Raw genomic sequence first — 18,073 nt, forward strand, 5'->3', positions numbered from 1 at the left:
ATATTATATTATAATTAAACATGATTAAGTAAGGCACAATTGATTGAACACCAGATTATGTAGTTAAATTGTTCATTTAATTAATAATAATTTTTTTACATTGTATATTTTGAGGAATATTCAAAGCTTTCCACATTTTCAAGTACTGAATTAAAAAATAAAATAATTTTTTTAAATAAAAACTTGATCTTGTCTAAATGTTAAAATGAACATTTTAATGGCATGCTATTTTTTAAAACACAGAATTAGTGTGCACTAAATTAATGACACAATCTGAAAAGTATGGATCAAATCTCCTTTTAGCAATGATTATAGAAAACACACAGCTTTTATTATTTAATATATTTTCCATCTTAAGACCTACTCAGTGTATTATTATAAAATTGTTACAAATTCAAATTTAAATAAATGCACAAATATTAAGTATTTATTTCAGATATTATTATAATACATTAAATAAATATATTTGTGCATTTTTAGGCTTATTTAAAGCTCAGTGTAATTGTTCATATTATTTCGCTGTGCACTGGGCCAGGCTGAGTTGTCCTTCTTGAACCTTTTAACTGACCGGTCCATCTTGAGGGGTGTGTCCCGTGAGCAGCTATAAAGAGAGCAGGAGCAGTATACGGCTGTGTTTACATGTTTTACAGCACTCTTTCCCTAATGGTCGGCTTTAACAGAGGGCTTTAAACAGAATGGCCAGTTTACATCAGGGCATATGAGGAAATCAGTGGAGCAAACAGTATTTGGGTATAAAAACGTGTCTTGGAATAAGGATTTGTGATGGAGGGAGAATTTTAGCCTTCATAGCAGAAGTACAGTGAATGCCGCGTGTTCTTTTTGATTTTTAGCTCTTAATGAATTTCTTTTTATTTTATTTTGGTTGATGTTTAGGTTATGTCCTTAAAGGTGATGTATGTTTGACTGTAGTCAACAATTATTTTGGTACTTTAGGGACATCTATTGCATTCTCGATTATGCAAGAGGTTTACATGTCTAGCACAACCTGTATTCCCATGTACGCAAACACACAGCTATCGCCCATATGCCAAACGTGTATTAATTTTCTCTTCACAGGTGTGATTAGCAGCTATGGTCTTTGGATGGATGGCATTCTGGTGCAGAATTCTTCCCTTATGGGCTTCGAGGTCGGTGATCTGTCCCCATGGAGCCTCCACAGCTTCTGTGTGCAGGCCTGCACGGCTCAGGGCTGCGCTCTGGGGCCCCTGGTGAGAGTCCACCACATTTACATTATGTTAATGCCTCCTCTGCGTGTCAGATGGCAGCTCAACATCATAAAGGTGATCGATTCACTCTGTTCAATAAAGCACCTTCTGCTCACGCTTGACATTTGGTATAAATGCCACTCTGGGCTGGTTACTGCTTTGATGGGCCATATTTGGGCATTTTTCCAATATGCGTGCAATATTTAGTCAAATGGCCAGTTCTGCAGACACAGCAAAAGTTGGAGCAAGCAGCGAGAGGTTGAGTGGCTGTGGTGTCGGGGTAAGAAGTATCTGATCATTTAGTGGACAGATGGTGGGGAAAAAGTGCAGGCTGTGCATTTTTATTTATTTTAAATTTTTGTTTTGTTTTGTTTTTTATTAAAATAATGTCTCTTAACGCTATCTCAAAGTATGGAATTTTAAGTGAGTTTAATATAAAATTTCAGTTCAGACAGGCTTCAACCTACACTACTATTTAAGTTATGGGTCAAGATTTTTTAAATGATTTTTAAATGTCTCTTTTGCTTATTAAGGCTGCACTTGATCAAATGTACAGTAAAAAAAAAGTATTTTATGATCACAAAAGTAAAATATTATTAACATTTAAAATAACCTTTTTCTATTTTTTTAGGATTTTGTTGAGAAATATAAAGTTAATTTTAAAAAAATGGTTTTTGTAACTATGTGAAAGTCTTTGCTGTTACTTTTGATCAATTTAATGTGTCTTTGCTGAATAAAATTATTAATTTAATTTAAAACAACAACAAAAAATGTTACTGATCCCAAACCTTTGAACAGTTTATTTTACTACAGTAATGTGATTTTTTTCAAGTTAATTGCAATATTTAACAAAACCCGTTTTGTTTTTGTTCTTTTTCATTTTGTTTCACATGGACTATTGTAATGTCAGTAGAAAAACAAAATTATTTCTTACAGAGATCTAATTATTACATTTTGATTGAACAAAGACAAACTATTTTTGACTAACATGCACTGATGAATAGAAAGTAAATAGGGTCACTTCATAATAATGCATTTCATAGATATAATATTTGTACTAAATTTACTTAAATGTTCCTAAGCTATGTTGCTTTATATTGCTATGCTGCTAATCTTCAGGTTCTAGTGTTATGTGTGTGTGTGTGTGTGTGTGTGTGACTGGGTATCGCATGTGTATACATGTGTGAGTGGTTTTAACTGGACATAATTCTACTTTTAAGCAGACATTACCTTTCTTTCTGTTGTCAGGTGGAAGGCATGACTTCAGAGATGCTTCCCGCTGGTCACGTGACCCTGTATGTCCTCAGCGAGACTCCACATTCAGTGTGAGGCAAGTGGGAGACCCCAGCTAAACCCAACGGCAACCTGACCTACATAATCCTCTTCACTGGGCCAGGTAAATCAAACTTAACTGCTCCCTTCAGCCCTCCACATCCCCCCTCAGTTCCTTCGAGTAAACGCAACACTGTCTCCCTGCATGCTGCCTCTGCTGCTTGTATTGACTTCTACTGTTTTCCCTTTGTTTGTTTACAAACAAAAATGCTGAAAGGTCAGCGAACCTTAGCACACCCTGCTTGCACGGTAATGGGCTTAAATGAATTGTTGTCGGCCTCCATTTTGCTCAGGCTGGCTGCTGGGTGCTATCGCGGGCCAGAAGAACTGTGGGAGGACACCCGCGATCTTCTCCTCTCGTTCTTCACGGGATGAGAGCGGACAGGTTTGTTAAAAAGCGTAATGGCACGCTCAAAAGGAATCTCCCACTGCTTGCCGACCTGATCTCTGCTGGAGCTTCCCTTATGCTGGTTAGAGGATAAACGTTTGCCGTAATGAGAGGGTGAGGGTGCAAACACACTCTTTGTGAAGCTCATGAATCACTTCTTCTATGGTTCTACGGAGGTACGGAAATGCAGATGCGGATGCTTGTCAAACACATTACAAGTGTGCAGTCATGTTGTACAGTACATACTGAACATGCATTCTTAATGTCTGTGTTATTGGATATATAGCTTTACTGGGGCCATTATCAAATGGTTAGTACTATTGAGCTGTGGTGCTCATGCAAGCAATGAGAGTTCGAACCCAGCTCACAACATTTCCAAATCCGGTTAAAGTGGCAAAAGGCCATAAATATACATTAACATTTAAAAGTTTGGGGTCAGTTAAATAATTTAATACTTTTCTTCAGCACAGATGCATTAAATTGATCAAAAGTAAATGCATTTAATTCTGTTCTTTTGAACTTTGTATTCTTCAAACAATCCTGAGAAAGAATCATGGTTTCTACGAAATATTAAGCAGCACAACTGTTTTCAACATAGATAATAATAAGGAACATTTCTTGAGCATGAAATCTCAGGATATTAAAATGATTTCTGAAGGATCATGTGAAACTGAAGACTGGAGTAATGTTTGCTTAAAAATCAGTTTTCACTGGAATAAATTACATTTTAACATGTATTCAAAAAATTAAATCGTTGTCAGACTCTGTTCCGTGTTTTGTGGTTGTTTTGCTCCTCATGTGCCTTCCTTTCCCATGTTTAATTTGTCCCAGGTGTTTCCCTTGATGTTTCATTGCTCCCAGGTGTGTCTCGTCATCCCCTCCTCCTGTGTGAATAAATAGGGTTCCCTGTGTGTGCTCCAGCGTCCGGTATTGTTCATGTCGTCAGGTATAGCGTGAGTGTTCCATGTTCCTTTGTGTCAATTAAACCCATTTGTATTAATGTACTCCTTGTCTCTCTCCGTTCCTTGCTCCTCAGTCCGCTCAGCAGTGCACCCGTGACAATCGTAGTAGTATTTCACATTATTACTGTTTTTTTTTGGTATTTTTGATCGAATAAGTGCAGTGTTTGTGAGCATAAGTGAGTTCATTTAAAAACATTTTAAAAATCATACTAACCACATACTTTTGAACGGCAGTGTATATAAAAAAAAAAAGCACACAACTAAACCTTTTTCCTTTATTGCTCCATAGGGCTGATTTTTATCTATTTTTAAGATTCAATTTGCATTCATATACTGTCAGTATGTGAATGAATTGAGTGTAATGCTGAACCCTGTGTCCCCTGTTCTTTCTTTCACATATCCTTCTGGTAGGCATCCAAAACTCTGTGTATTCCTGGTCAAAGTCCAGCCAGTCTCAGATGAAAAGACTGACCTACACCTCTGTGTCAGCACTTCTTTTTGTCTGCCAGGCCAATAAGTGCACCCGTGACAATCGTAGTAGTATTTCACATTATTACTGTTTTTTTTTGGAATTTTTGAGCGAATAAGTGCGGTGTTTGAGCATAAGTGAGTTCATTTAAAAACATTTTAAAAATCATACTAACCACATACTTTTGAACGGCAGTGTATATAAAAAAAAAAGCACACAACTAAACCTTTTTCCTTTATTGCTCCATAGGGCTGATTTTTATCTATTTTTAAGATTCAATTTGCATTCATATACTGTCAGTATGTGAATGAATTGAGTGTAATGCTGAACCCTGTGTCCCCTGTTCTTTCTTTCACATATCCTTCTGGTAGGCATCCAAAACTCTGTGTATTCCTGGTCAAAGTCCAGCCAGTCTCAGATGAAAAGACTGACCTACACCTCTGTGTCAGCACTTCTTTTTGTCTGCCAGGCCAATAGAATAGATTGTCTCTCTCCATTAATCAAGAGTTCATCTGTACAGCTTACAGATTCTACACATTTAATCCTGCCAACAGACCTGTGTGTGCATGTTACAGTATGTGTGTTTCACTATAGCCTACCTAAATTAATACATTGACATTTTTATACCGCATAATCGTCCACCATCAGCAAATTATAACCCATAATGTGCTTGTTTGTGAAAAAACAAAACAAAACAGAGGTTGATTCTCAGTCCGCCTTATTACTCCGTCAGCGTCTGATTAAGCTGAGCTCACCTGATCGTTAATATTTGCGAGAGATCACTTACAAAGCAATCAGCCGGCCGCTTTGATGGACGCAGGCCTTACTGCGTATACACTTCTGCTGTTAGTATGGGTAAATAAGAATCAAATTTGTCAGAGATTTGCCATTCAGCTGTCGTTTTTTTTTTTTCTTTATGTCATTGACTTATATACTGCTGAATATATAACTTAATATACCAGCCGTTTGCTACTCTCAGGTTGAAGGTAAATGTATTATTATTATGAATATTTCTGTTCAGTTAAATTGAATTTTTATTTAAACTCATTGTGAGTTCACAGTGGCTTAGAACTGATTAAGACAATTGTGTTTTCCAATATGATTTTGTGTTTTTGTTTGGTTTTTTTTCATGAAAATTAAAATTGTCATCATTTACTCAGCCTCATGTCGTTTCAAACCTGTATGCATTTCTTTCTTATGTTGAACATAAAAGAAGATATTTTGAAGAATGCTGGTAATCAAACAGTTGTTGGTCCCCATTGACTTCCATAGTATCTCTTTCACCTACTATGGAAGTCAATGGGGACCAACAACAGTTTGGTTCTTCAAAATTCTTCAAAATATCTTCTTTTGGGTTCAACATAAGAAAGAAACTTATACAGGTTTGGAACAACATGAAGGTGAGTAAATGATGGCAGCATTTTCATTTTGGGGTGAACTATTCCTTTAATGCAGTATTTAATGATCAGGCACAATTAATTAAAGTCCCACTGTAGTGAAAATCAAGTTTTTTTATGTTGTTTATTTGTCAATGTGGGGTTTTTTATATGCTTTTAGACAAACCATGTGCCAATCCATTAATCAACAACACCATTGCTGAGTATTTTCTCCTTAAAACTGTAGTTTCCCAATGGCAGTCCCAGAAATGCGGTTTGAAATAGCCCTCGGTTTGCTACGTCACAATCCAATAACCAATCACGTCAAGGGATCGCTTCCTATCACTAGCATGCAAAATATACCAATACCAGCACAAAACCAAAAATAAAAAACCATGAAGCTGTGGTTTAATGTGAATTTAGAACCGCTAACTTGCATTATAACCCGTGGCAACAGTGTAAAAGTAGCCCGGAGTCAGACCCACCTCTCCCGCATCGGCGTCTGCACTTCACACACGTATACTCGCGGGCGCGAATCACAAACGGCTGCATTCGAGTCTTCGAGGCATTTTAGGACACAACATCGTCAAGTAAGTAACTTTAACAAATGTTACAGTATTCACTGTAGTTGTCTGCTTGTAAAAACATAGTTTTATCAGTCATTATCTGTGTTTGCCATTGTTTTGCGTTTACTACATTTCAGTGGATCAGGAGGCGCTGGCTGGTGTGACAGAGTGGAGGCGGGACTAATTTGCATATTCATAGATCCAATCTGAGGTAGTGTGCAGCCCATCCAGACTTAAAAGTAGCTATCTGACAAGCAGGACGAGCAGCTTACGGACTCAAGATTGTAATCTCCTAGTACAAGCAGATGGAAGTGACCTCTCACAAAGGCAGCCACGTCCCCCCTCTCATAGAGCAAGAGCTTTGAAGTATTCTTCTGAGCAGAAAGAGTAAGATTATGATGTGCAGGGGGATTGATTTGAGAGAGCGAGATCACTGCCAGTGGACTCTTCCAACCAAACTCCTGTTTTCCCTTTGCCTTGCCACGCGCGCATTTGTTGTTACTACTTTCACAACGCTACCTCTGATGGAGATGATAGCTTACGTTGAGTGTAAAGTAGTATTTTTATGCTTTTTCTTGGCTTCTTTGATTATATCATTGGCTCCAGAGGGTTCAGCACTGTTTATTTTTGTATTATCGTGGAGTGTGTTGTTCGAGAATGGAGGGTTTGTTCGCGCCAGGCTAGCAGGGTCAGATCCACAGGCGTCTCACTCTCTCTCGCTCTCTGTCTTTTGTGCCAGGAGAGAAGAAGTTTAAGCGATTTCTCCCAGTGGATTGCTGGAGAATTTATCGGCGGGGGGGGGGCGGTCACAAAATTAGGGAAATGTCGATCAGTAATGACCCCTCTACATGTTAGTATTGCAGTAAAGCCAAGCTTTTATGTCAAAAAAATCAGAGCGAGGGCTATTACACATGACAGGGGTGATCAAGGGACTGTGGACCGAGGCTAGCATTATTAAATATTGACTACTCTTGTGATTTATGTAGAGCTTCAGGGAAAAAGTGACTTTTTAACCGTTATATATTCTTTAGTCTCCAAACCCTTCCATTTATCTCTTTGTGGAAATAAAGTGAGTTTTGGCTGCACATTTCTTACTCCCAGCTGAAAAGGGGCAATTCATTTAAAAAACCGCCAAAAGCAGAATAGGTAAATTGGAAGCAATTATAAGATTTGACTAAAAAAAAAGTCTGAGCTAGTTGTAGATGACAGAGAATGATTCTTTGAGGGCATGGAGCTCAGATAAATTCATTAAGCATGTTTATTTTTGCTTAAACAGGTACTTTTTACAAGTTCCGAGTGTTTTTTTCTTCTTCTACTAATGTAAAACGTCAGCTAAAGATTTAAGCAATGGAGGAGAGATACATTTGTAGGCTTCCAGTCATTGGGGCAATTCATGCCTATTGATTTCTTTATGATGCTGCATTTCAAGCCCTTTAGATGGGGAAAGGGTGGAGGTTATGGACTCAGCCTGCACACACATCTCCCTTCTTCCTCTTCCCGTGAAGGTAGAAGTCTATCTGGTCCAGAGGAGAGGTGAGAACTTGGGGAATTAATTCCCTTTTAATTTGCAAGCAGGGCCGTATATCCTGCGGTCGATTGCATTACAGTAAGTGGTGGTGGCTGGGGACTTGGAGGCTTGGCTCTTGACCTCTTGGTTAATGTGCACACACGCAAGGGTCTGACTGAAAGCATTACAGCCAATGAGTGGGAGTGTTGAGAGATGTGTTTGAATTTCTGTGATGGTAATGTGCTGTAAATTCAAATTATGGTGCCTTATCTTTAGCATGTACTGAACTAGAGTCGTAATGAAATGGAAGAAGTAACAGATATTTTCTTCTGTATTGTCACACATGAATGTATGAAATGTAGGGCAGGAAAGAAATGTTCACAAAAATATTAATAACAGGAAAAAACTAAAATAATGACTGTTTTCAAACAGTTCTCCCAACCACCCATCTGCCATAGGCCAAACAAGCAGATAGCCCCATCTCCAAGGTCACGCCATTGCTTGAGCCAGTGTTGCTGTTGTCAGGATGACTGAAATGCTCAAACAGCAATGTTTTTGGGTGAATAAACTAATATTTGACTGACTTACAGTTGTATCTGCATATTAAAGGGATAGTTTACCCGAAAATGAAAATTCTGTCATTAATTACTCACCTACTAGTCGTTCCAAACCTGTAAGACCTTCATTCATCTTCGGAACACAAATTAAGATATTTTTGATGAAATCCAAAAGCTTTCTGACCCTGCATAGACAGCAATGCAACTACCACGTTCAAGGCCCAGAAAGGTAGTAAGGACATTGTTAAAATAGTTCATTTGACATCAGTGGTTCAACCATAATGTTATGAAGCTACGATAATAATTTTTGTGCACAAAGAAAATAGAAATAACGAATTTATTAAAAAATGTCTTCTCTTCCGTGTCAGTCTCTGTTCCATTGTCATTTCTGGGTGAACTATCCCTTTAAGTAGTATAGGCAAAAGATTTTAAAAGAAAAGTTAGACACTTACAGTTGTTTGTGTGTCTGTAAGTCTTTCTAGGGTTGTGAATTTGTAATGCAAACACATTTCACTCCGGGAAATTTTAGAATCCTTTCATTGTGTTTTATTTTGATAATGCTTATTACAGCTAATTATGTGAGCATCTTTTTAATGGATTTACTTTGTTTCCTATTTTTAATACAGCTCTTTATATGGCTTTTACCAGATTGACAATATGTTCATTCACTATTTTGTTTCTGCCATTATTTATAAAATTGTAAAACATTATTCTATTTTTGCCGCTCTTTTTTTTCTGTGGATCCAGCTTCCTGTGTGTTGAATCAATGTTTGGGCTGGCAGAGCAATCAATCCCCATTTCTGGATTAAGACCCAGACAGCCAAAGCCTGGGTTTCCCTGTGTCAGCAGGGCACTGCGGTTCACACACAGAGAGAGAGAGAGAGAGAGTAAAAGAGAGTGTCCAGCGTCTTCTCAGTCTAAAAAGTGTCATTGTGCTTAAAAGGTATTTTCTAAGAAAATACCGTTCTTCTAACTTATAGCATAAGTTTGATCTGTGAGCCGGTCCATGTATCATGCTGACACTTCGCTGTCGATGATCCAAGAAAATTGGATCTGTATTTAGGAGCTTATCGGCAAAATGATCATCATCCAAGTTCCTGAAGATGTCCGCACGTCAGCATGGCTCGGATCCTTTGATGGGCCTTTATATGGATGTTAAATTGCGTCTCTGTGTGTTTCAGGTCAGAACTTCAGCAGCTTTGAAACGCGAGAGCTGCTCAGCACTGGTCAAGAGGGCCAGTGGGTGTCCATAGGAGGACTGCTGCCATATTCTAATTACACTGTGCTGGTGAAGGCCTGTAACAGTCAGGGCTGTGTGGAGAGCTCTCCTATCCCACCAGGAGGTCAGTACCAAACACAGCCCTCTGTAATAGAACACTATTTATATATTTGTTGTACACAGACTAGGTAAACTGACACATGCCACACGTTGATTATGTTCTTTTACTATATAGATTTGATCGTAGCTTACCCACAGAGAATTATTGCAATAACCATTTGTTCCAAACATTATTTTATTTTATTTTATCTTTTTTTTTTTATCCAATTTTTCTTTTATCCAAATTGACCTTTTACATTTTGACATTTTATTAAAGGTGTATACATTTCATCAGTTCATGCATTCCCTGGTAATGTTTTAATTCATTATTAATAAAAAAAATAAAAATAATAATGAAGAAATAATTCTGTCTTTAATCTTTAATCTAAATCTGTTTTTATTTAATGTATTGTTTATTTGTTTAATTAATTCATTATTTTATTTATTTGGGGTGAAAGGGGTGCTTGCGTTATTGAATATAGATTGTAAAGATTGACACAGCTAGAAAATCTTAGGAAGAGAAAGCAGAAATGAAAACAAGCCGTACGTGAACCTGTGTCATTCAAATAAGAATGGCTTAACGTATCTACAGTACGTGACAAGTAATGCAGCATGTCTCTAGAAATGTGGGCTTTTTTTGGGTGAAAAAATTAAATTATTAGATAATGAAATATGAAATAGGAATAGGTTGGATGTTATGAAATCTAAATGATCCTCAGAAATCTCATAAACTCCGCTGGCTAAAACATCAACATCTGCCAGAAAGCTGACAAGAATATGATTAGCGCAGTTAGTTGTAAATCAATATGCAGTAACTCACTGGGATTTTGTACACAAACTAAAATGATGCAATCACCTGCTATTGATTTTTTCCTTCCAAAACTTATCTTCATAAGTAAAATGTGTATTTTTTCGCATATACAATTTAGAAATGCTCAATTTCCATAATATTGCCATGTTCTTCATTAACAGACAGCCTGTAAACTTCAGCCCTGGCTCATCGTATCTGATGCAGAGCTACAGGCTCTCTGCACTAATGTTTAATCACATGCCTCCACACGGGCGGAGAGCGAGCTGTTTGATCAGGCTGAATCTTCTGGGCCCCCTAATGCTGCTCTGTACGGGGCCAGCAGGGAGACATTGGACATCTGCTGGCTGACAGAGAACAATGCCCACTGCTGGTGATCTAAAAACATGCCATTTCCTGTCTATGGCAATGGCAGATAAGAGCGTATGCACACAAGAGTAGCCACTATAAGTTTATTGCCACACTAAGGAGCCACACTTTCCCACTGTTAAATTGTTGTTGATTTTAATTATGACTCTTATGGCTCCAGAATGTTCTTTTTTACGACCTTCTCAGGCAAATGAAAGGTAACAACTCATTGGTTAAATAGGCCTTGGTCCATCCTTCCTTTTACTTAATGGTGTGGGAACTTATTAAGCTGATTTATACAGAGAATGGCTGTTGGGAAGCATGTGACACGCACTGGGTTATATGTGTTTAAGCGAAGGGTAAATTACCATGGAGGAGATAAAAAAGACAATTTACTGATTTCTGCCTTCCCAACCCCCCATTGTGTTCAGTGGGAAGAAATGGTTGGAAAAGAGGGGTCAGTGGACCCGTGTTACTTTAGATGAGGGTGTATATTCAGTGCAAATGATACATCTTTAAAATTTGTGTTTGATATTTTCCTTTCTTGGTTTCCTCCTTCTTACTCTCTTACTGCACGTCATAACCAAGCACAACATGACAAGTGATAAATGCTTCGCCCTACACTGAAAAAAAAATTGGAGTAGGATTCAATTTAAATTGTTAGTAAATGTAACAGCATGTTTTCAAGTAGTTGCACAAAGCAAAGTAACATTTACTTACACTGTTTCAAGTAAATTTAATTTAGTCTTTGTAAAATTTTCTTAACGCCTATAAAAATACTGTAATTTATTAAGGAATACGTTTTTTTAACATGATTACAATTCATTTTTGAAGAATTAATGTGTATACTGATAATATGTTCAATAAACATTTCTGAACATAATGCAATGACAGACAACAATTTACATAAAATATATTTTAATTCAAAGTCATAAAGATGAATGAAAATTCACTTTAAAAGGTAAGAATAAAACATGGTTTTAACCTTATTTTTAAATGTTTTAAGCAAACACAATTGGCTTAATGTGTGAACTATTATTATTTTTTATTTTATTTTAATTTTTACATCCGAGTTAAAGCCACTCCCATACTTATTTTAGCTGTGGAATCATTAGACTGTCAGTTGTATCTCATATGTAAAAGTAATATGACCAGGCCCATATTTCTTTGGCCAGACAACTGTAAATTCCCCAGCCAGGACCCATGCATCCACAAACACACACACTTGCACACACACATCTTTCCTGATCAAAGAGACTGGCGAGACATGTCTTTCGACCTGATAACCACCTTTGCTTTGCTTGCTTTTGCGTTACGTTCTGTGACAATTATCATTCCGTCTGAACCTGAAAGGAAGATCATTTTCCTGTTGGGAAAAGAAAATGAAGTTGCTGGGGCACGTTTCATGAACAAACATCAGCATTTGAAACCTCAGAGCTCCGCCGTTGTCTCATCTCTCACGGAGGTGAACGGAACGCTCATTCCCAGAGGAGTGTGTATGGATTGAGGATTGATTCGGGGGAATGGGACATGGCCTTGCATGTTCTTAGATGATGAAGCTGACCTGTAAACGCCACTCCATGTTAATATCCAGCCTTTAAATACAGACCAATCGCTCTCCGATGGCCCTGTTAAAAACAGCAACACACCCAAGTTAAAGTTCTGCGAAATTGTTCAAGTTCAACACAAAGACGCAAGTATAAATTTTAAATACCACACGTTTCCCTCCACTTCTTTCAGTAGATCTTTTGGTTTGTCTTAGCTGAACTCAAGCCTTGTCTCAAACTGTCCTTGTTATATCAAAGAACAGACAGAGTAGAAGGCTTAGGATACAGACGAAACATAAAAGTGCATAGTTTAAAATGATTAGTGACACTTTTGATATACCTGAGGAAGGAGGGAGGTGAAACAAAGGAAGCTTCATGCCGACTGTTTGATGAAATAAGGCTGTGAGGAATTAACTCTTTTGTCAATGGGGTGTCTTACTCTCGTTAGACTCTCCTTCTCACTGTCTCTCTCTCCATCTTTTTCTCTCTTTACAAACTTTAGGGAAAAAATCAAATGCTTTGAACATATTGTTCATTCCTCAGTGTGCAGAACATATAGGTTAACACCATTGTATTTTGGTACTGTAGTGTAGACGAGGGCAAACGCAAGCATACACTGTATAAAACCAGTTTTTCTAAGGATTTTTTCTATGCTCACCCAAAAATAAGTAATAATACGTAACCATGGCAGCTGAAACAACATTTTTGCCACAATTGAGCTTTTAGTTCATTTATACACTTATTTACAGTACCAGTGTTAAATGTTTTAAACAGTCGCTGACCTGTTAGTTAAACGTCATATGTTTATGATGCTCATTTTTATAATAAGTAGGTTAACATGGGTAACTTTAACTTTCTAATGTATAGTTATCAAAAGTTTGCTGCCTGTAAGATTTTTTTTGTTCTATGCCATGCCAGCAAGAAACTTGACAGTGCAAACCTTTTGTGTTGAAACATGTAGGAATATGATACGGGACTGTACAGTATCTACAGGTAGCTTTTTATGCAGAAGTATGTTTTATATACATCATATCATATGACTTTTGTCACCTTTCATCTAATATTTGTGTGCAGTTGGTGGTTTCTTGATAAATTCACAGGATGCCCACCTCTTCAGTCAGTGCTACACCACTGGTGCACTGTGTGTGTGTGTGTGTGTGTGTGTATGTGTGTGTTGGTGTTCAGGTCCAAACTATATGAAGTAGCATTGGCATCTCCGAGCTGCGGCAGTGTGTAGGGACATGGTCCAGACCTGTCCATATGCTCATCATCATCATTATGTTTATGACTGGTTGGCCGGGCTTTGCGCTGTTTATTCCTGCCCAAAAGCCATAGCAGCAAAGGCAGATGGAGGAAAAGAGTGAAATGGCTTTCATCCCCAAGTCCGTCCAGCAAAACCCTATCTACTCTTCTCAAAGCAGCAGCGTCCCTCTGCCGAGCTTTTTCTTGCCTAATACAAGCCACATGGACATTATGAAAATTGCAGCTTGGCAGTAAAACTAATTTTGGAGAGCTGACTTGAGTGATGAGACTGACCCCCGCTGAGCACGAGCCATGTCCCTGTTCCTGCATGCCAGCCTGTATAGCGTTGGGTTCAGACACCCGCATTGTCTCTTCATTCTCCGTTCAATCAGACTGTCACCCTGTCCTCTTAAATGACGCATTGGTACTTCAAGCTTTGAAAGTCACACGATCAGCTTGGCATATCCATACTCTTTATTGACATAATTGGCAGTTCCATCGCTCATCAATCAAAGTATTAACATCTTTTTTTCTTGCAGTAATGTCAATGAGTTGATCTCATTTAGTTCGTTCTCTACACCAGAGACCACAGAACCAGGAATTCAGTCTCTCCCTCATAACCTTTTTTTTTTTTTAGTGCTTCGACCATTACAGGCGTATTCAATTCTAATTCGTATTCTATCGAGACGATTCTATTTCAGCACAGCTGAAATGACTTAAGTAATCAACAGTTATTGAGTTCTTGTGGCTGGACAAGAGATGGGTTGATTGAGAATGAGACTTCACTTAGGGAAAGGACTTCACTTGGAGCATTGGAGTGCTGTATTATTGAGGCTGATGCTGACTAGATTGCTCCTCAGAATAGATGATTTTTGCCTGAATTCCTCCCTAAGCACTAAGACAAGACCCAGAATCAAGATGTTTTCTTTCTTGATGGGTGAGATGTGTTCATGTGCTTCCAGGCAATTTTGTAATATAGTCTCAATGTCTTTTGGATAGAAATGTGCAAGTCATGAGATCCACATTGCAGTTACTTATTACTTATTATTATTTACTATTACTTTTATCATTTTTGTATTGTATTATTTTATTATATTTGACCATCATCTTTTCATCTAACCATTTTTTCATATAGAACAAATTCAATATTAATACTTAAAATTCTAATATTGTGAAACTCACAGATATTTTTTTATATTTTATACCCTCATGTGTGCATGAGGGTGGGTGTGTAAGTGCCCTGACCAGTGAGATTGTGTTGAGACGGATGACTCTCGCAGTAAATAGAAGCTGCAGCATTATCCGCATGCAGGGTTGATGATGCGTTGGGCTGGAAGCGAGGCGAGGAGGCTCAGAAGGGGCCAGGAAGTCCTTGTAAATCAGAGGCACAGAGAGCTGACCGCACCATTAGACAAGTGCCATTCACATTCTCCACCCGTCTCTTGACTCTCTTTTTAAAAACAGATTAATTCTATCCTCTCTCTCTCTCTCTCTCTCTCCATTCTGTGATATGCACAGATTAAAGATGGCCCCATGATTCCTCACCGTCTGAATATTAAATCTTTAAAACAAAAGAGGAATGCACTGTATTGCATTTTCTGAAAAGAATGTATTTACATTTCAGATTAATAAGTTAGTGTTTTTAACAATTTTACATTTATTACAAAATAATAACTCAAGGCAGTAACAATTTAAAAATATATATTTTATTTGGGAACTCGTGTTCAACTATTCTTTTTAATACACTGCTCAAAAAAATTAAAGGAACACTTTTTAATCAGAGTGTAGCATCAAGGCAGTTAAACTCCTGGGATATTGATCTGGTCAGTTAAGTAGCAGAGGGTGTTGTTAATCAGTTTCAGCTGCTTTGGTGTTAATGAAATTAACAACAGGTGCACTAGATGGACAACAATGAGAGGACCCCCAAAACAGGAATGGTTTTACAGGTGGAGGCCACTGACATTTTTTTCCCTACTCGTCTTTTCTGACTGTTTTTCACTAGTTTTGCATTTGACTATGGTCAGTGTCACTACTGGTAGCATGAGGCGATACCTGGACCCTACAGAGGTTGCACAGGCAGTCCGACTCCTCCAGGATGCCACATCAATACGTGCCATTGCCAGAAGGTTTGCTGTGTCTCCCAGCACAGTCTCAGCATGGAGGAGATTCCCTAACCCATCAGCAGGACTGGATGCAATGCAGATGCAATGAAAGGTTGCCTATCATATTTCAAAATGTTTCACTCGGTTCACTTTTGAACAGGATGATGATGTGTAAATTCTTCTCATTTTGTTTAACGATCATATTTTTGCATTTAGAACTGGACTTCAGAAGCTACATAAATACATGTTTCCCAGAAGACAAAATAAGTTGCCCCCCCGTCTCTTAATGCATTGTGTGGCCTTCTTGAGCATCAGTAAATGTTTTCACCTTTTGCAATAGTTATGCATGAGACCCTCAATTGTCCTCAGTGTTAAAAAATGGATTTCAAGATCATACAGTCAATGTTGTAAAGGGTTCAAATATGCAGAAGATGCTGGAAAACCAAAGAATGTGCAGGTCACCATGCAAGGTTCTATTGCTGAAGAAAAAGCATGTTGAAGCTCGTTTAAAGTTTGCTGCACAACATTTAGACAAGCTTGTGAAATACTGGGAGAATATAATCTGGTCAGATGAGACAAAAATTGTACTCTTGAGGGTGGACGTTCCAGCGAGACAATGATCCCAAACACAAAGCCAAGGAAACTCTCATTTGGTTTCAGAGAAAGAAAGTAAAGCTGCTAGAATGGCCCAGCCAATCACCTGACTTGAATCCAACAGAAAATCTATGGAATGAACTAAAGATTAGAGTTCATAGAACAGGCCCATGGAACCTTCAAGATTTGAAGACTGTTTGTGTGGAAGAATGGGCCAAAATCACACCTGAGCAATGCATACGACTAGTTTCTCCATACAGGAGGCGTCTTGAAGCGGTCATAAATAAATTTCAGTAAGCGTGTTCAATACTTTTCCCCTGGGTCATTCCATTTTATTACACAGAACTTATTATCTAAGGATAATAGTTATGCATTATGCATAATTACAATAAATATATATTTCATCCTAAAATGATTTAATCATGTACAGTGAAAGATATGAAAAGCTGCGTTAGACTATAGCGCTTTATAGGTTTCTCTGAATAACAGCGCATGTATAGCCGGCCAATGAGACCTCTGTGAACTGGTTCTGTATAAAATATGTTTTATTGTGTATGAACTGATTTTGAGGACTGCGCACTTGGTATTGCTCAAAGATCTGGCAAGAGCGCGTCTGAAGACAGAGTGCGTTATATGGGGTTGTGTGGAGCATCTTTGACAAGAGTGACAAAAGGCTGTAAAGGAAAGCGTGTGCAGAAAGCCCTTATATGGAGATGGTCTGGGCGTGTTTTATGCAAATTACTAACCTCGTGCACGTGGCAACTCATTTAGAATGCTCCGAATTCACTAATAGAATATTAGTTCACTAATATTCACTAATTTAAGAACAAATTAATGTGCGTACGCACGTGTTGTGAATTAGGCAAAACGTTTTCATGAGAAATTCGAATGTGCGTATAAATACGAATAATCTACGCAATTTGTGAATGAGACCCAATGTTGGTATAATAAGTGTGAATGAAGAATGAGGCTGTTGTGTGAAAATTGAAGTCGTTATTACGACTTTTGACACCGATAATCATTACAACATCGTTAACCATTGTAATTGCATGGGAGAGTCACCGAATTGCGGAATCGTTGTACATTGAACTGGATTCATGAATGAATTGTTGAGGCCGGTCTTGTGAGTTGAATCAATTGAAAAGATTTGAATCAAAACAATGATTCCTTCACAAATCTAACAAGATAAACGGTATAACATGATAATATTGCAATATAGCAAGCAAGGAAATTTGGACCGACATATGGACCAATTTTGTTCTTTAATTTATGACTCATACATGTGGTTTATTTTACCTAATCTAGTTTCCTCATTTATTAAAGGGACAGTTCACCCAAAATAAAAATTCATTAATTACTCCCCCTATTGTCGCTCCGAACCCAGAGTTCTGACTGCATATACACTGAGCAATGCATGCGACTAGTTTCTCAATACAGGAGGCGTCTTGAAGCTGTCATTACCAACAAAGACTTTTGTACGAAGTATTAAATCAATTTCAGTAAGCGCGTTTAATACGTTTTCCCTGGGTCATTCCATTTTATTACACAGAACTTAATTTCTGAACTTATTTGTATTGTTTTCTTTGTGTGTATGGATTACTTGGGTTGTTACCGACATCTGGTGAAAATCAACAGCACCTTTAGAAATATATTTACTGAGAAAAAGGGTGATGTGGTGTTCAATACTTATTTTGCCCGCTGTATGTATGTATATATATATATATATATATA

At 37.8% G+C, this 18,073-nt stretch overlaps 1 pseudogene; it reads left to right on the forward strand.

Moving 5' to 3' along the window:
* Positions 1–18,073, forward strand: part of LOC107719499 (usherin-like) — a 236,590-nt pseudogene that overhangs the window by 111,772 nt on the left and 106,745 nt on the right.

This window comes from Sinocyclocheilus rhinocerous, unplaced genomic scaffold (assembly GCF_001515625.1).
Source record: "Sinocyclocheilus rhinocerous isolate Xijiao unplaced genomic scaffold, SAMN03320098_v1.1 scaffold1234, whole genome shotgun sequence".
Classification (NCBI taxonomy): Eukaryota; Metazoa; Chordata; class Actinopteri; order Cypriniformes; family Cyprinidae; genus Sinocyclocheilus; species Sinocyclocheilus rhinocerous.